General features: G+C 43.0%; 1 protein-coding gene across 2 annotated transcripts in view; it reads left to right on the top strand.

Annotated features, from left to right (window-relative positions):
* rap1gds1 (RAP1, GTP-GDP dissociation stimulator 1) overlaps positions 1–17,153 on the top strand; it is an 83,905-nt gene that overhangs the window by 48,719 nt on the left and 18,033 nt on the right. The window lies entirely within an intron of this gene.

Here is a 17,153-nt window from a genome sequence, read left to right on the forward strand (position 1 = left end):
CTCCAGCACCCCCTGCGACTCTGATCTCAGCTCCATTCGGGCGGAAGGCGGGGTACACCCTGGACAATTCGCCACCTCATCACAGGGCCAACACAGATAGACAGACAACATTCACACTCACATTCACACAGTAGGGCCAATTTAGTGTTGCCAATCAACCTATCCCCAGGTGCATGTTTTTGGCGGTGGGAGGAAGCCCGAGTATCCGGAGGGAACCCTATATGCCCTAAATCACGAGTGTCTCAAAGGGCTGCACAAGCCACAACGACATCCTCGGCTCAGATCCCACATCAGAGCAAGAAAAAACTCTCCCCAATGGGATGACAATGAGAAACCTTGGAGGGGACCACAAATGTGGGGACACCCCCCTGGGCAACCGGTGCAATGGACGTCGAGTGGATCTAGCATAAAATTGTGAAAGTCCAGTCCATAGTGGATCTAACATAATAGTGTGAGCGTCCAGTCCATAGTGGGCCCAGGAGGAGATCATCTTGAGTGGAGACAGGTCAGCAGCGCAGAGATGTCCCCAACTGATGCACAGATGAGTGGTCCACCCTTGGTCCCTACTTTGGACAGCTCGCGCGTCATCTGTGGTCACCGAATCTATGCCCCCCCTCTCCACGAAGGAGAGGGGGGCAGAGCAGAAAAGAAATGCCAGATCAACTGGTCTAAAAGGGGGGTCTATTTAAAGGCTAGTGTATACAAATGAGTTTTAAGATGGGACTTAAATGCTTCTACTGAGGTAGCATATCTAACTGTTACCGGGAGGGCATTCCAGAGTACTGGAGCCCGAATAGAAAACTCTCTATAGCCCGCAGTCTTTTTTTGGGCTCTGGGAATCACTAATAAGCCGGAGTTCTTTGAATGCAGATTTCTTGCCGGCACATATGGTACAATACAATCAGCAAGATAGAATGGAGCTATACCGTGTAGTATTTTATACATAAGTAGTAAAACCTTTAAGTCACATCTTAAGTGCACAGGAAGCCAGTGCAGGTGAGCCAGAATAGGCGTAATATGATCAAACTTTCTTGTTCTTGTCAAAAGTCTAGCAGTTGCATTTTGTACCAACTGTAATCTTTTAATGCTAGACATAGGGAGACCCGAAAATAATACGTTACAGTAATCGAGACGAGACGTAACAAACACATGAATAATGATCTCAGCGTCGCTCGCTCGTGGACAAAATGGAACGAATTTTAGCGATATTACGGCGATGAAAGAAGGCCGTTTTAGTAACACTCTTAATGTGTGACTCAAACGAGAGAGTTGGTTCGATGACAATACCCAAATTCTTTACTGAGTCGCCTTGTGTAATTGTTTGGTTGTCAAATGTTAAGGTGGTATTATTAAATAGGTGTCGGTGTCTAGCAGGACCGATAATCAGCATTTCCGTTTTCTTAGCGTTGAGTTGCAAAAAGTTAGCGGACATCAATTGTTTAATTTCATTAAGACACGCCTCCAGCTGACTACAATCCGGCGTGTTGGTCAGTTTAGGGGGCATGTAGAGTTGAGTGTCATCAGCGTAGCAATGAAAGCGGGGACGGCGTGGCGCAGTGGAAGAGTGGCCGTGTGCAACCCGAGGGTCCCTGGTTCAATCCCCACCTAGTACCAACCTCGTCATGTCCGTTGTGTCCTGAGCAAGACACTTCACCCTTGCTCCTGATGGGTGCTGGTTAGCGCCTTGCATGGCAGCTCCCTCCATCAGTGTGTGAATGTGTGTGTGAATGGGTGAATGTGGAAATACTGTCAAAGCGCTTTGAGTACCTTGAAGGTAGAAAAGCGCTATACAAGTACAACCCATTTATCATTTAAAGCTAACACCGTATTTGCGTACGATGTCACCTAGCGAGTGCAGGGTCAAGAACCGAACCCAGGGGAACTCCACACGTTTCTCTGAGGTCACATTGTTATGGGAGACGCACTGCATCCTGTCAGTAAGATACGGAGTTAAACCAAGACAAGGCTAAGTCTGACATACCATTACGTGTTTTGATACGCTCTAATAAAATATTATGATAGACGGTATCGAAAACAGCGCTAAGATCAAGAAGCAGCAACATGTATGACGCATCAGCATCCATCGTTAGCAATAGATCATTAGTCATTTTTGCGAGGGCTTGTGTCCGTAGAGTGAGTTGCCCTGAAACCGGATTGAAAGGGTTCACAGAGATTGTTAAACGCTGTTAGTGCCATTTACTCTTTCTGTCCGTCAAATTCATGACGTCACTAAAGGGGTTGGCTCAAGGCCAAGTGCCAGTCTACTTAGGGAGGGGCTGGGATCTTGCTCAGGTGTTGCTGAGTAGAGGCGCAACAGTTTTTGATTGTGCCAGGCTATGATTTGTTTGCTCCCGTTTATTTTCCGTTTTTGTTACAAAGTGAGTTTTGATTTACGTGACTGTGTTAATAAATATTTGTGTTAAACATGGACACAATTCTGGACATCAATTATTAGCCAGCTGCACACGTTTGAACTAGCTTCAGTTATATTCGGCAACCAGTAGCAGTAATAGTTTAGGACTTTACCGCTACACTTAGTCAAAAACTGCCTCATCGGAACGCGAGTTGTTTATTGGGAAGCAACAAGCTACGAGGCTCATTTTGGAAGAGGAACGCACGGGCCGCCGTCAGCGTTTGTTCGGCGACCGGCGGCGGCGGAGGAAACGGATCGGCGAAGCGGCGGAGACCTTCTGCAATCAAGCTCTGCATCGACAGCTACGAGTCCCACTGGAGAGCTACAGGGTCGCTCATTGGGGACAGCAGACAGCAGCAGCAGCAGATCATCCCACCGAGCCAAGCCGCGCGTGCGTGCCGTTCGTGGAGGAGGACGCGGAGCAGCGTTGAGCCCGTCCTACACCTGTGTGGTATGTTTTAGCGGCGCACCGACATAAACAGAAACAAAACAGCCATTGTTAAAATGTGTGCACACAAATATTGAACAATCCAATGCATTGGTGACTATTTGACTTGACTTGCGCGCGGGTTGAAAAAACTTTGACTTTTCCAAATGGAGGAGGAGGGAGCACAAATGTGCGCTGACGAACATAAACAGCCACAGGAGGATAATGTGGCTGAACGTGACAATGTTGGGCAAGGGGTTGAAGGGAAAACAACGTGTGGTAAAAATGACACCCAAGGTTCTAGGTCACAAAATTGAAAGTTTGCAGGGGGAAAGAAAATCTAAGTTGCAAAGACTCTCAACGCTGAAAGAGGGGGTCATTGCCCTGTTAAATGACAAAACACGTTCACATGAGCGAAAGGAGGAATTTAGCAGGTTTATGGGTTTTTATCATGAAACCAGAAAAGTGCACAAAACTTTGTTGTCTCTGTTGCCAGATGATGGGTGTACTAAACATGAGATATGGTACAAAGCAAAAATTTTGAATTTTGATGGTTTTATTGACAAGGTTGACAGGTTGATGTATTCTCAAAATGATGATGATGACAATGATGATGATGATGAAGTTGAAAATGATGGTTCAGCCGTTGATGGTTTTGAAAATGAAAGTGTACAACCCCATGACAGCATTTCAAATGTTCAATCCAATGTCTTATCAAAGCTCAATTATTCCACAGCCTCAAACAAAAGCAAAAGGTCTTCCACTTCTTCTGCTCGCATAATAGCAGAGGCAGATAAGGCAGCACTTATTGCTCGTGCTATTGCTTTAAAAGACATTCATGCACTGGAGGCGCAGGCAGCAGCTCTAAAGAGGGAACAGGAGGAACATGCAGAGGCCATAAGGAGGAAAAAGGAGCGAATGGAGTTGGATGCTCAAATAGCAGCCCACAATGCTAAATTGTCTGTCCTCCATGAAGCCAGTGTTTCTGGCAGGAGCAAAAAGTCTGATGAAATGGAGTCCTATTATAGGCAAGGGACAAAACTGAGAAAAGTGCCTGTACAACAACTTCAGCAGTCTGTTAAAGCTGCTCCTTCAGAGCTTCACACAGCCAAGAAGGCCCCAAACAAGGTTCATTCACACCCTCAACCAAACAAACCACTTCGCTCATCAACTTTGGATCCTGTGGAAAACCAATCAAGGCAACATTTACCTCAAGCAGCTCAATCATTTCAAGGCAATAACACCATGATAATACCAGGTAAATTCCACACTGTTACAAAGGCAAAATGAATTGATGGCACTCCTGGTTCAAGCTCAAACCTCCCAATTACTTCCACACCGACACATTCCGGTTTTTGAAGGTGACCCATTGCAGTTTCAGGCTTTTATAAAAGCATTTGAGCATTGTGTGGAGGCAAAAACCAATGATTGTGGTGACTGCTTATATTATCTGGAGCAGTTTACCAAAGGACAGCCGAGAGATTTGGTGCGCAGTTGCCTCTATATGCCTACAGAGAGAGGCTATGCTACAGCAAAACGCCTACTAAGGGAACACTTTGGAAATCCTTCAAAAATAACAGCAGCCTACCTGGACAAAATCATGGTTTGGCCAAACATCAAGTCTGAGGATGTGAAAAATCTCCAAGCTTATGCACTCTACTTGCGAGAATGCTCCAATGCGATGGAAGAGCTGCAATACTTGGACGAGCTCAATATTCCAGCTAGCATGAAGATGCTCATACAAAAGCTTCCTTACAAATTAAGGGACCAGTGGCGAGGAAAAGCAGCTGACATTGTTGACACACAAAAGCGACGTGCTTGTTTCATAGACATTGTGAAATTTATTGAACAGCAGGTCAGAATTGCTTCAGATCCTGTCTTTGGTGACATTCAGGACATTCCTCGAAATAAAACAATAACCAAACCCAAGCCTATGCATCAAAGCAAATCACAGTTCAGAAGAAGCAGTTTCGCAACTCAGGTGGCAGTTGCCACTGAACCTAAATCGGATCCACACCTGGATAAGTTTGTTAACAGAGGCATCTACTTCTCCAAGACAAACGCTATTTCCTGTCTTTATTGTAAAAGTGAACATGCATTGGAGCACTGTCCAATACTGGGAAATAAGGCGCACAGGGAAAAGCTTGAATTTTTAAAAGAAAAAGGCCTGTGTTTTGGTTGCCTGTGCACAGGGCACCTGAGCAAGAGTTGCGCCAGGCGCATCACTTGCTCTTACTGCAACAGGACACATCCCGAAGTGCTACATATTTACAGGAGGCATCTGGAAAGTGGAGGAAATAGCCATCTGCCAAAAATAGAAGCAAAGATTTGCACTACATCATCAACTTGTGGCCATACAGGGGCTGGCAACTATGGAATTTTACCTATCCTGCCCGTTCAAGTGAAGTGCTCAAAGGGCAGCAAGAGAGTTCAGACATACACTTTCCTAGATCCAGGAAGCACAGGGACCTTCTGTTCTGAACAGCTACTGAACAGGCTGAATACAGAAGGCCGAAGAACAAAAATCCACTTGCGCACCATGGGTCACAGTAAGGCGGTCCCTAGCAGTGTTGTAAATGGCCTGAAAATCTCTAATCTTACTGGCAGTAAGTTTTTTGAGCTTCCTGATGTGTTCACTCAAAGGCAGATGCCTGCGTGTAATAACAATCTGATCAGTGAAGCAGAGCTAGATAAGTGGTCTTACCTAAAAGGCATCAAAATCCCTCGACTAACTGCCAACGTGGACCTGTTAATTGGTACCAACGCCTCCAAGTTAAAGGAACCATGGGAGGTGATTAACAGCCATGGAGACGGACCCTATGCTGTCAGAACCCTACTGGGGTGGGTAATTAATGGGCCAAAACAAGGCAACAACCAGCATAATGGGAGCCCCACAATTACTGTTGACCACACCATCGTTAACAGGTTGGAGGAACCGCTTATCAACCAGAGCATTGGCGGAACACAATCAGCCCAAAAGTCCTATGAGTGGACTCAAAGCTTTTGCATTGAAAAAGAGGAGCAAGAAAAGCTTTGCAGTGGGAGAAAAAACTTGCTTTGGAAAAGGAGAGGCAGGAGAGAACATGCTTTGGCCAAAAAGCAGGAAGAGCGAGAGTAAGCTCTGGCCAGAGAGAGAGCTCTAGAGCTAGAAAGACAAAGAACCTTGGAACAAGCACTTCTCCAGCAGCAACACGAGGAGAAGGAAAAGAGAGAAATGGAAAAGGCAAGACTCAAAGTTTGGAAGCAGAAAGAAAGAAGGATCTGTACTCAAAGAGAAGATGGAGGCAGAGTCTATATCGCTGACCTTTTTTGGAAAAGGTGTATTCGCGAGTATTTACCGTTGCTACAAGAGCGACAAACGTGGACAAGCGAAAAAGGATGCTTCGGCACCAAGACGAAGTTGGATACTTAGAATAATACTGGTAACTTTTCCTGATAGGAAAGGCCTTGTACGCTCAGTCTGCAAACCAAAAAGAGCATAATCGAAAGACCCATAACAAAGATATCCTTCTATGTGAAAGGTATGGAGTAAAATAACTGCATTATTGCAAAAGAGAACATGAAAACCAAAGAAAATGGGTTTTGTTTTGGTATTATGGCTCTATTTTCATGTATTTATTCTTAATTCAATTGCTCTGTTCATTACGCCAGTAGCAATTAGGGGCTGGTGTGTTAGAGCCATTTACTCTTTCTGTCCGTCAAATTCATGACGTCACTAAAGGGGTTGGCTCAAGGCCAAGTGCCAGTCTACTTAGGGAGGGGCTGGGATCTTGCTCATGTGTTGCTGAGTAGAGGCGCAACAGTTTTTGATTGTGCCAGGCTATGATTTGTTTGCTCCCGTTTATTTTCTGTTTTTGTTACAAAGTGAGTTTTGATTTACGTGACTGTATGTTAATAAATATTTGTTTTAAACATGGACACAATTCTGGACATCAATTATTAGCCAGCTGCACACGTCTGAACGAGCTTCAGTTATATTCAGCAACCAGTAGTAGTAATAGTTTAGGACTTTACCGCTACAGACGCTAAGTGTTCATTTACTGCTGTGCAAGCTCGAGGATTTTCGAAATAAACAGAAGGTGGGACATCAGCCGGTAGTTTACCATGAGGTCAGGATCGAGGTTAGGTCTTTTGAGCAGAGGATGAATAACCGCTTTTTTGAATGCCGGGGGAACAGTGCCAGAGGAAAGTGATACATTTATAATATTTAGCACTGATGGTCCTAATATTACAAATAGTTCCTTGATAAGTTTACCAGGAAGTGGGTCAAGTAAACATGTTGTTTGTTTTATCCCATTTAGATGCCGTAGGAGTTCCTCTAATGTTATTTCATCAAAAAGAGAGAGACTATTTTGGAGGGCAATATCCATCGTATGTACATTTGTATCTGTGTTAATAAAACCCAGCTGTAGCTGGGATGCATTGTCTTTAATCTCCTTTCTAATTAGTTAAATTTTCTTATTAAAGAAATTCATAAAGTCATCTGCCGAGTGGGTGGAGCTACTGGGAGGAGTCCCTTGTTGGGTTAGCGATGCTACTGTACTGAACAAATATTTAGGATCGTTTTTGTTGAGGCGGATGAGATTTGAGTAGTAATTAGTTTTAGCTAAGGTAAGCATGCATTTATAAGTTATTAACCTATCTGTCCATGCTTGATGGAAAACCTCAAGTTTAGTTGCGTGTCATTTGCTTTACAGCTTTCTACATGATAGTTTAAGAGCTCTAGTTTCTTCTGTAAACCATGGGGTACGCCTTTTAGGGGCCTTTTTTAGCTTTAGCGGTGCTATACTATCAATGGTGTCGCGCAGGGCGTTGTTAAAGTTGTTAGTGAGGTTATCAATAGAGCCCACATAATTTGGGAATGGCGCCATTACCAAAAGCAGTAGGCCAGCAAGAGTCATCAATGTGACAGCATTATTGTTGCGGCTGCTAAAGCAGTTATTATTATTATCCTGCTGGCCCCACTATGGACTGGACTCTTACTATTATGTTGGATCCACTATGGACTGGACTCTCGCAATATTATGTCAGACCCACTCGACATCCATTGCATTTGGTCTCCCCTAGAGGGGGGGTGGGGGGGGGGTTACCCACATATGCGGTCCTCTCCAAGGTTTCTCATAGTCATTCACATCGACGTCCCACTGCGGTGAGTTTTTCCTTGCCCTTATGTGGGCTTTGTACTGAGGATGTCGTTGTGGCTTGTGCAGCCCTTTGAGACACTTGTGATTTAGGGCTATATAAATAAACATTGATTGATTGATTATTAGCTTGTTGACAATGAGTCAGAACTTCGAATTTTATAAGGTAATGATCGGACATTACTTTAGTATACGGGAGTATCATAACTTTGGAGGTGGTGACACCCCTGACAAGCACTAGATCTATCGTATTATCGTTGTGATGCGTGGGTTAATTTATTATTTGTGCAAGACCGCAGCTATCAATTAATAGTCTGGAGCGCCACGCAAGGAGGGTCTGATGGGGTATTTTTATGGCTACTAAAGCCCCCCATTATAATTATACTGTCGGCGTGCGTCGCTAGATCAGCGACAAACTCTGAGAATTCACTGATAAAGTCCGAATAGGGCCCAGGGGAGCGGTAGATAACAGCCAGGTAGAGGGCAGCGGTGTGACAGACCTCATAGTAAGCACCTCAAATGATTTATATTCATTACTTAGGTTAGGGGTAAGGTTAAGGTTTTCATTGTATATTAGTGCGACCCACCCCTTTTAGGGGGACGGACGGGCAATATGCGCATTCGCATAGTTAGGATGCCTCGTTCAGCGCAAAAAAATAGTGTGGTTTGAGCCAGGTTTTGCTGAGACCAATGATGTTAAGATTGTTTTGGGAGACAATGCTCTGATGTTTAAAAAACCCATATTATAGGTAATGGGCTGTTTTGACGAATTTTTGTTAAAGTTATCCGTAGTAGTAATATTAATAATGTTGCGTTTATTTTGCAGAGTGCGCTTTATATAATTTAGACCATATCTAGGAATTGATATGACGGGAATCTCCAGATTGTTTGCTTTGTGCTGCGATACACTGAACGCGTCATAATTTGCCACCTCAGTAGAATGCATGTCCACCTCTGGCACAGTCACTGCAGAAAATACATTATGTGAGTTGTGTATTATTCTCGGAGAAATGCTGTGTGTGCAGGGATTTTCCAGCCTGGCGCTGGCTAGTTCTAGCTTAACTGACTCCTCACCCGGACTAACAGACACTGTAATTGCCTGTGACCGGGCTCGCTCTAGTGTAGTTAGTCAAGTGTGACTCAAACAATAATCTAAGTTCCGAGTGAGGATGATGGCGCCTTCCTGGTTAGGGTGAAGGCCGTCCCTCATCAACAAGCCCGGTTTGCCCCAAAAAGAGGGCCAATTATCAATAAACGTTAGTCCCTGTTGTCTACAAAAACTAGCCAGCCACTTGTTAAGCGAGACTAATCTGCTATACCTCCCATCATTGCCTCTCGCAGGCAGGGGGCCGGAGACAAGTACTCGATGTCTGGACATCTTTCTAGCGAGATTACAAATCCTAGCTATGTTCCTCATTGTAATCTCTGACTGGCTCATTCTAGTGTCATTGGAGCCAACGTGTACAACTATGTTTGCATAGCTAGTGGTGCAATTAGCCTGTCGTACGTGTTTACTAGGCCTGTTGCGAGTTAGCTCCCTAAGATTAGCTTCAATGTCAGGTGCTCACTTAATTGTGGCTGGTTTGCTAAGCTTTATGTTTCGGGTGATGGAGTCCCCTATGACTGAAGTAGACTGGGGTGTAGGACTAGCTAAAGAGCTAAATCTATTATGCGTCTCAACCGGTTCACCTTTGCTTATAGGCCGCATAGAGCTGCAATAAGCTGGGCTAGTTAGCTCGTTACGGCTAACGCTAGCAGATGTGTCCGCAACGTCTAAAGTTACGAGATTACTCTGCTCTAACTGGCGGACACGGCCCTCTAGCAGAGCCAACCTATCCATGAGAACGGTGCACGAAGAGCAGGGAGCCATACTCACGGTATTTCTTTCACTGAGTCAAGTTAAGTTAAAGTTAAAGTACCAATGATTGTCACAAACACACTAGGTGTGGGGAAATTTGTCCTCTGCATTTGACCCATCCCCTTGTTCACCCCCTGGGAGGTGAGGGGAGCAGTGGGCAGCAGCGGTGCCGCACCCGGGAATCATTTTTGGGGATTTAACCCCCAATTCCAACCAGTTCTTGCTGTCTTCAGGGAAGTGGTCGCGACATGTGGGAGCAGATTCCTTCAGACTGACGGCGCCTTTCTCCGCGCTAGCTTTGTTAGCTTAGCAGCTGGCTAGCTGAGAGAGGGGTGGTGACACAGAGATCGGGTGATTTGCAAGTTAAATTAGACTACTAAGTATGTTTGGGAAGTAGTAAAGAAAGCTGTAAAACAATTTGAAGCACACAGATAGAACGATGCCTAGTTTTTTCGCAACAGCAACAGCGAGCAGTCACTCACGGCAAAACATATAAATAATAATAATTTCTACAACTAATGGTATTTTTTTTTTACCTGTTCCTAATTGTGTTGGTCCATGATGATCGTCAAGATCCTGGACAAATGATACGGCTATCTGTATTTTTCTTAAATTATTTTAAAGCTGACTGTAATTATGACACGCTGTCACGCATAAAAAAAGACACGGGTAGGATCTGATTATCAGCTTGGAATAATCACAAATAAGGAAGCAACACTACACAAAGGTTTGCAATATTTCCTACTCAAAAGTCCCTCAAAGTCATGCACGTTAATAACAGTTAGTGTCAGTTTGAAAGGAATGTGCTTTACTCACGACTGCGCTTCATCAACCGTCCTCTCAGCGATACAGTAATCCACAGGCCAATCAATATCTACTCAAGTAAAACATTTATTTAATATAATAATCCATAAAGTTGCTCTGACATCACTCCATCGCGCCGTGTTCCTCTGGCATCAAAACATATCTTTAGACATGTGATTTTTCTGTCTATAGTCGGAAATCCGTCTTTTTTATCTCTGTAAAAATATATTTTTTTTAATCAGTTTTTCTTTATTTTTTCCGACTTACATTGTGTGTTAAAATCCTGATCCGTCTCTTTGCCATACCTGCCAACAACTACGGTTTTCCTGTAATGAGTACGTTTTTTGATAATCCAGTGGTATAAACTTCCATTAAAAATTATTAACTTAAAAATCAAAGCTACGTAGCGAAGCAACTTCACAGGTAGGGGAAAAAATGTACGGGAAACATCAATGATGATTGGTTGGTTTGCGTATAAGAAAATCCATGATTGGTTGGTTGGTTAAGATGAGTCACAATTTGTTAAGATTAGGGCAAAACATTACGGTTCATTGGGTCATCCAACCAGGAAGGGAAATCGCAACAGACGCGCACATCCCAAATGACGACGAGAGAGTCACAAGAGGAAATATTCAGGCGGGCGATTTACATATTAAAAAAACTAGTGGAAGATGGCAGAGGGATTCTTTTCCTTATATTTTTTTAAAGCGATGTAGACGACGTCCAGGAAACCCACAATGCGTCGATTTGGCCACATATGGACAAATGTATGCGTCTGGATAAAACAATCCTCAAGCATTCATTTTAGTTGTTTACCATGTAAGCCCAACTCAAAACTGCTTTCGACATGGAAGACGTGGGATATAAATTTAAGAACAAACATGATTGTGGCAGACAGTAGCTGACATTTTGTTCATTATTTCTACTGTTTATATTTTGACATTGAATTTTTTTTGACTGCAATATATTTGTTATTTCATGCTATAATCACAAATGATTATTCGGACAAAATAAGTTATCTAATAGAATAAACATTGTTTGTACTCTTTATGATTTTAGCATTTGGAGCAGTTAGAAGTGTAGAGGGAGTCGAAGAGACAGAAATTGGCTACAGAATCCGAGGTGAAATCCACTAAAGTAGAAACAAAAAGGAAAATGCAAGCTGCTCAGAAATTTGACAGGAAAGCTCATGTCTCAGCCGTCAAAGCAAAAATGCCAAGGTAATTTGTGAATGAAGCAAAGTAATGTGTAAAAAATTTAAATAACTAGATGAACCATCTGTGGCTGTGAAGTGAACACGAGTAAGGTTGTAAATACTTTATAGCATGGGTGTCAAATTCCAAAATTGGCCCGCCGTGTAATTTCACTTGGCCCTTGAGGCGATATCAAATTAACACTAGAGCTGGCCCGCCGATTATACGTATACAGCGGCGGTGCCGCGGTAACACCGCATTCACCGCTAATTCTCATACTTGCCAACCCTCCCGGGAGACTCCCAAAATTCAGTGCCCCTCCCGAAAATCGTCACGTCTGCTTTTCACCCAGTCCAATCGAGTGCTAGCCCAGTCACATAATATGTGCGGCTTCTGCACGCACACACAAGTGAATGCAATGCATACTTGATCAACAGCGATGCAGGTTACACTGAGGGTGGCCGTATAAACAACTTTAACACTGTTAGAAATATACGCCACACTGTGAACCCACACCAAACAAGAATGACAAACACATTTCGGGAGAACATCCGCACCGTAACACAACATAAACACAACAAAACAAATACCCAGAATACCTTGCAGCCCTAACTCTTCCGGGCTGCAATATACAAATGTGTTTGTCATTCTTGTTTGGTGTGGATTCACATTGTGGCGCATTTTTCTAACAGTGTTAAAGTTGTGTATACGGCCACCCTCAGTGTAACCTGTATCGCTGTTGATCAAGTATGCGTTGCATTCACGTGTGTGTGCGTACAGAAGCCGCACATATCTTGTGACTGGCTCGGCTCGTTGTTAGAATGGATGAAAAGCGGACGTGACGACAGCTCGTAGAGGACGTTAAAGGCAGTGCCTTTAAGGCACGCCCCCAAGACTGTGGTCCGGGTGGACTACGGGATATAATGACTGATGAACACCTTCGTTCAATAATGAAGGTTGCCTCAGCTCAAAGCCTGAGCCCCGACATTAATGAACTAGCATCCAAGAAAATATGCCAGGTATCTGGCTTGGGCACATCAGATTAGATCAGTGTGTTGCAAACTGAGCAGTTGAAAGGCCTACTGAAACCCACTACTACCGACCACGCAGTCTGATAGTTTATATATCAATGATGAAATCTTAACATTGCAACACATGCCAATAGCTTACTAAAGTGCAATTTTAAATTTCGCGCAAAATATCCTGCTGAAAACGTCTCGGTATGATGACGCCTGCGCGTGACGTCACGGGTTGTAGAGGACATTTTGGGACAGCATGGTGGCCAGCTATTAAGTCGTCTGTTTTCATCGCAAAATTCCACAGTATTCTGGACATCTGTGTTGGTGAATCTGTTGCCATTTGTTCAATGAACAATGGAGACAGCAAAGAAGAAAGCTGTAGGTGGGAAGCGGTGTATTGGCAGGTGTTGTGCCGGAAAACGCACCCCCGCCGTAGAATGCACCCCTTGACTGTTCTGCCGGATAACACAGCCGGTGTTTCATTGTTTACATTCCCGGAAGATGACAGTCAAGCTTTACCATTGGCCTGTGGAGAACTGGGACAACAGAGACTCTTACCAGGAGGACTTTGAGTTGGATGCGCAGACGCGGTACCGTGAGTACGCATGCAGCTGCGGCTTCCAAACATTTGATCGCTTGCCCGTACGTGCGTGCCGCTATGTGCATGTCACGTACGTACCTTTGGGGACTTTGGGGAAATATATGTGCTGTATGAACTTTGGGGAGGTAAACGGTACTTTGGGTTGTGGGATTGAGTGTGTTGTGCAGGTGTTTGAGTTGTATTGGCGGGTTATATGGACGGGAGGAGGGAGGTGTTTGTTATGCGGGATTAATTTGTGGCATATTAAATATAAGCCTGGTTGTGTTGTGGCTAATAGAGTATATATATGTCTTGTGTTTATTTACTGTTTTAGTCATTCCCAGCTGAATATCAGGTCCCACCCGCCTCTCACAGCATCTTCCCTATCTGAATCGCTCCCACTGCCCTCTAGTCCTTCACTCTTACTTTCCTCATCCACGAATCTTTCATCCTCGCTCAAATTAATGGGGAAATCGTCGCTTTCTCGGACCGAATCGCTCTCGCTGCTGGTGGCCATGATTGTAAACAATGTGCGGATGTGAGGAGATCCACAACCTGTGACGTCACGCTACTCGTCTGCTACTTCCGGTACAGGCAAGGCTTTTTTATCAGCGACCAAAAGTTGCGCACTTTATCGTCGATGTTCTCTACTAAATCCTTTCAGCAAAAATATGGCAATATCGCAAAATGATCAAGTATGACACATAGAATGGACCTGCTATCCCCGTTTGAATAAGACAATCGCATTTCAGTAGGCCTTTAAAGTCCTGAATGGTTGGTTCATTCATTATTTTATTTTCAAATTTATTAGCCTGTGGAAAAAGTTAATGTTGATATTTACCTCACAAGGCTGCAAATAGAAAAGAGGCATTCAATTTTTATTTAAACTGTATTTGATATGCCATTGATATTTTTTAATTACTATTATTATTATTTGAAACTCGATTTTGCATGTCACTATAAAGTTATATAAGCCTTGCTTGTTCAATATTCAATGCAAAACTTGTTTGGGTCCCTATTAAAAGGTTAATTTGTTCAACTTGGCCTGCGGCTTTAAATTTTGGCCCACTCTGTATTTGAGTTGGACACCCCTGCTGTATAGAGTAGGCTATCCCATGTGGTTCCTGTGGATGTGAACACAAGTTGTAATTACTGTAGTGACTAAATAACATTGAGACTGAAACAGACATAGTGATTAATTATGTTAACTTTGTTGATAATTTTTCAATTATTTAAACACTAAAACATCTTTAAATGGTGCTTTTTTTGTGCTAATTTTTGCATGTTCAATTGCTGAAAAAACAGGATTCGGGCCCCCCTTGTCCCCCCACCTGGCTTGACCTGGACCTTTTCATTTAGCCGCCGAACATCACCCAAATAGGCTTGATGAAAACATTCAAACTAGGGTTGCTCATGTATGCAGTACTCACGCCTCCCTGCAGGGGGGCAACAACGAGAAATATGTGGCACAATGAAGCTGCAGTGAGGTGTGCAGAAGGAGACTACTCATTCAAACCAAAAATGGCACTATCAACCCTGAAAAAAATCAAACTAAATTGCGAACTGGACAACAAAGTATGAATGTTCTTCCCCGGTCCAGTGGTTGAGTCATTGTTTCCTGTCAGAACTTTTAAGCGGCGTACACACTGTTCCAAACCAGCAACAACAGGAGAAATCCACTCGTGTCAGCTTCATCACAAAACTTGATCAAATCTTTGGAAAATAGATATTGTGCCTAAAAATAAAAAGTTTGTTTTGTATTGAAATTGCTGACTTTGTGGTGTCTTTTGTATTTGTGGTCGTGTTATTTGTATGAGTAACTCTCAGGCAAGCAAGGCTTATTCACTGAAACATTTAATACATGCAGCACTAAATTTGACCAGTAGAGGGTGATGACACTACACGTGTTGAGCCACGTTCATTGTGTGCAATGTTTGCTGTGGATGTTTAGTCTCTATCTGCGTAAACTTCTGTAGTTTATTGTGCGAATGTATTAAGACTAAACTTTCTATTTTATTTATGTTAAATACACAATGGACGTTATACTTTTGTAATGTTTATTTTGTTTATATTTCCAGTCTTACAAACCTAAATGAAGGAAGAAGTGTAAAAACATTAAACTGAGGAAGGAAAATAATTCAAAAGAAGGAACATTAGTCCTCAACAAAACTTCTGGAGCTTCTGTTTCTACATGTTGTTAACTATCTGTCTAGCTGCGCACGCTGGAAACGAGTAGCAAGGGCAGAATAATGAATGCATTGACAGTGCAGTGTGAAAGCTGATGTGGTTACTTAAACACAGTCTTAAAGGAGTATATACTGCGGACGCATTTTCTGACGAAACATCCAGATTTTGATGTCTGACCCCTGAGCCCTTGGGCTACTGAAACTGCAACCTTCTTCATTATGTAGTTGAATAGTCCTGGCATATGGTGCATCTGGTTTTACAGTCTTCGTTGATTTCCCTGTCAACCAGTAGCTGGTGTTAGCAACGCCTTTCTGTTCTCAGTTCATGTATTGACCCTTATGCCTACTCACTTTGGCTGCTATGATACTGATAGGTGCTTTCATGTGGTGCTGCTGCTGAGGCAGGTCATAAGTCTGTAGTTTGATGATACTATTCCTTTTTAGAATTCCTTCATGTTGAGGACTGTCCAACCTTTGTGTTAGCCACTCTGGGTGTGTCAGCAATGTGTGGGTGTGTTAGCAACTGGTTAATCTTTGCTGCCAGGTGTTCATGTTAAGCCCTGGTGCTGTTCTATACATTTTTGCTTGAATATATGCCACTTTTACAACTACTGGGTCTTGTTCTGGGAGGTTGCTTTGCTTTGCTTGTAAGTCCAGTGTGATGCCTCCTTCTCAAATACTCTTTTAGTATTGCCCGGTCTCAGCCTTGGGTGCATCTGTTACGGTCTTGCTACCGTACCACTGACAGTGGACCTTACCTAGGCATATGTCAACCTCATGTTTAATCTTGCTGTATTTCTTTTTGTTCTTAATGTTCATACCTTTACTCAGCTCTATCAGGAGGCTAACTTCTCCTAGAGTCGTCATTATTTTTCCTCTAGTTTTCCCTTCCATGGAGTAGGCCCTGCTCCTTCAGACTACTCATGCTGCTCCTTTTGTAGCCAAACATCTCTTGGACGACTGATGCGCTGTATATATATATATATATATATATATATATATATATATATATATATATATATATATATATATATATAAAACTTACCATTTGGTTCATAGCGATTTTGCCATCTGAACCATACCTAATACGTAAACCAAAATAGTTCCAAATGCCACATCTGAAGGATGGTGGATGATGTTTCAGTCAGACATATATCTTAAAACAGATTTGCAAAGAGCTAACTTCACATGCAGCGTCTGTCTCTGCAGTTTAGTCTGATTGATGGAAGAGCCGTCGAGCAAGTAGAGGAGGTTAGAGCCACACGTACAGCATCTCCATACTTTTTTACGTGATAAGACCTTTGGTGTAACTCCAATAGTTAGCAAATAACCATAGAGTCTACCACTGATGATCTTGCAGTGTATTAATAACTCGACAAGACTGAGGCAACAATATGTGGAATTATTTGTTTGGGTACTAGATTCCACAGAGTGTAAAAGTTTGTTCGGCAATATTTGGCGGTACATTAAATATCACTAAATTTTTTTTTGGTCAAAGCCAAATCTTATGAAAAGTTTATGAAAACCAAGGT

The sequence above is a fragment of the Nerophis lumbriciformis genome, linkage group LG05, assembly GCF_033978685.3.
Source record: "Nerophis lumbriciformis linkage group LG05, RoL_Nlum_v2.1, whole genome shotgun sequence".
Classification (NCBI taxonomy): Eukaryota; Metazoa; Chordata; class Actinopteri; order Syngnathiformes; family Syngnathidae; genus Nerophis; species Nerophis lumbriciformis.